The following is a 2,478-nucleotide window of genomic DNA, read 5'->3' as shown; positions in this document are numbered from 1 at the left end:
GTTTGAAGATATTTCGAGTTGAAAATAAATTACACTCCATAATTATGTTGACAAGAGGCTTTTCTGTTTGGAATTATAATTTTAAATGTAATAATGTAGACTAACAATATAAATTGTTTAAATTAAATTGTCTATTAATGCTGTTGTATAGCACTACAATATTAATATGAAGATCTCACACTACAAACCAACTTAAATTATGCATTAATTGAAGTTTGGGGACATTTTAAAATGCTTTTGTTCAGAAACGCATCTGACACTTGTGACGGCGGGGGAGACGGCCAGAGGTAATTATGCTAATCTTCTCTCCTCGTACGCCAGCACCTGGATATGCATTCATCAGTTTACGCTGCTCATTTACACACTTTTACTGAAGATAGAAGAGTTTGTTGAATCTGACGTGACATGTTCGTACGAACCCTTCATACGAACAGAAGAGAAATTTAGGATAAGAATACAAACATGTTCTTGCATGAGGCCCAATGTTTCGGCTCACGCTGAAGATTCTCCGATTTTAAGGTGACAAAAAGTGTCGTCATTTATTTAAGACTCCCTTCGTCTTGTTGTCACTTTGAGCTGGGTCTTGTTGCCACAGATTAATAAACTTAGTGTTCAAAGCTTCTACAGTTCTCTTATTGATCCAGTGCCTGTTTTAAAATGTCTTCTTCTAAAGAGATAAAAACTGGAAAATGTTTGATTGGAGGCTGAAATAATAGCTAACAAAATGGTGAGAGACATTACAGCCATCCTGTTTTTTATTTAATTATTATTAATCATTTTAAAAATTCAGTTTTAAAAAACAGTATATCAAGCACTGAATGAAAAGGGTGCAAAAAGAAGAACAAAATCTTGTGTCTGCCCCTTATTTAAAAAATAACTACAAACAAGCTTGTGAATAATCACCAAATGTAAAAAAGTAAAAAAAACAAAAACATTAGTCATCCTTCATACCCTATCTCTACCAAGCATTATATGATATTATACTTTCCCATTAAATTTGACTTAATCGTATATTTAACATATAGGTTGTTTTAGAAGTTTTTATATTAATATCAAGATTATTCCACAAACCTTTTCCCTGAATCACAGCAGTGCTCCTTCAGACTAGTTCTAAATGGAGGTTTTTCAAAACTCTCCATTCTCAGGTTATAGTGACTCTCTTTTAACAAAGTTTAGTTGAATATTTGAACATAGTATTTTTATGGGCTTTATACATAACTTGTAATTTACTATATTCAACCAAATCATAACATTTTAATAAATTCAAATGATGAAATAATATATTTGTTGGATAACCGTAACCGTCAAATAAAAACAACTCGTATTCTCTCACATATTTTGACGCTGCTGACACCCCTGGAGTCCTGAGAACATCAGGATGTAGAGTCTCCAAAGTGTGCAGATTTGTATAAACCAGGGCTTTCAACTACAGTAAACTGCTCCGGGGGCCACAGCTACTGCAGGTCAACAGCTCAGGGGCCGAACGTCCATCAATTATAGTCATTATGTAAATAAGCCAAGTATTACAAGGATCTGTTACCTTTGAAATAGTTTATTTTGCTGCATTTAATCATGAATAAAACATAAAGAACCCTATGTAATAAAAGTAGTGATAATAAACAGTATCAAAAACAAAAATAGCACATTATGCCTCTTATTTACCTCAAATATTATTTTGACATGTCTGACTTGCCAAAATTTTAAACCAATTTTATTTTCACTTTCATAGTTTTATCTTCAACTGCTTGTAATTTTAACTGTTTTGAGTGTTTATAGAAATGGTTTTTACCAGCTTTTAGCTGAGATTCTGCCATGTCTATGTCTAACTAAAAGAACTTAGAGTAATTGAAGTAGAAAACCAGACACTTGAGCTTAAAGGGATGCACAATTAGTTGTAACATTAGACTTTATTTGAGAAACATTTATTTTAACTGTAAAATAAAGACTTTAAAAATACTGTAGGCTGTTTAGTTTTTATAATTTTTAAAAATATATTTTAACACGGACGGAGCCATTTTATTTACACACAAAGCATTCTGGGTAAATGATGACATGGATAGGTCCTTAATGTGAGCGAGCTATATCCACCCTGAAGGTTAATCTTGGACAAACTGATGATCGGCTCCTTTAAATGAAACCAGAGAGCGTTGACAGAGAGGAGAAGGTAGAAATGACTCAGCCTGGAACTGAAAATATGGATGGAGGACAACAGAGCTGCTTCATGGAAGGAGAACCTCAGCTTAGCCTGTTAGCTTTAGCGCCGTCGCTATATTGCCGTATTAGCTCGGCGCTAGAGCAACAAACTAACATGTTAAACTGAGGTCCTTCATATATAATATAGTTATAGTTATAATATAGAATATAGTTGTTTTTTTAATAGCATTTGATTACATTCTAAAACAGTGGTTTCCAAACGTTTTATCTTCTGACCCACAAAATATCCATGGCAAAAACTTGTGACCCCAAATACTACTGGTC

At 33.3% G+C, this 2,478-nt stretch overlaps 1 protein-coding gene across 1 annotated transcript in view; it reads left to right on the top strand.

Moving 5' to 3' along the window:
- The window catches only part of atp10a (ATPase phospholipid transporting 10A), an 82,195-nt gene that overhangs the window by 77,366 nt on the left and 2,351 nt on the right, over positions 1–2,478 (top strand). The window lies entirely within an intron of this gene.

Source organism: Austrofundulus limnaeus, unplaced genomic scaffold (assembly GCF_001266775.1).
Source record: "Austrofundulus limnaeus strain Quisiro unplaced genomic scaffold, Austrofundulus_limnaeus-1.0 Scaffold775, whole genome shotgun sequence".
Taxonomy (NCBI): domain Eukaryota; kingdom Metazoa; phylum Chordata; class Actinopteri; order Cyprinodontiformes; family Rivulidae; genus Austrofundulus; species Austrofundulus limnaeus.
The sequence above is the reverse complement of the archived record's forward strand: the minus strand, read 5'-3'. Positions and strand labels throughout refer to the sequence as shown.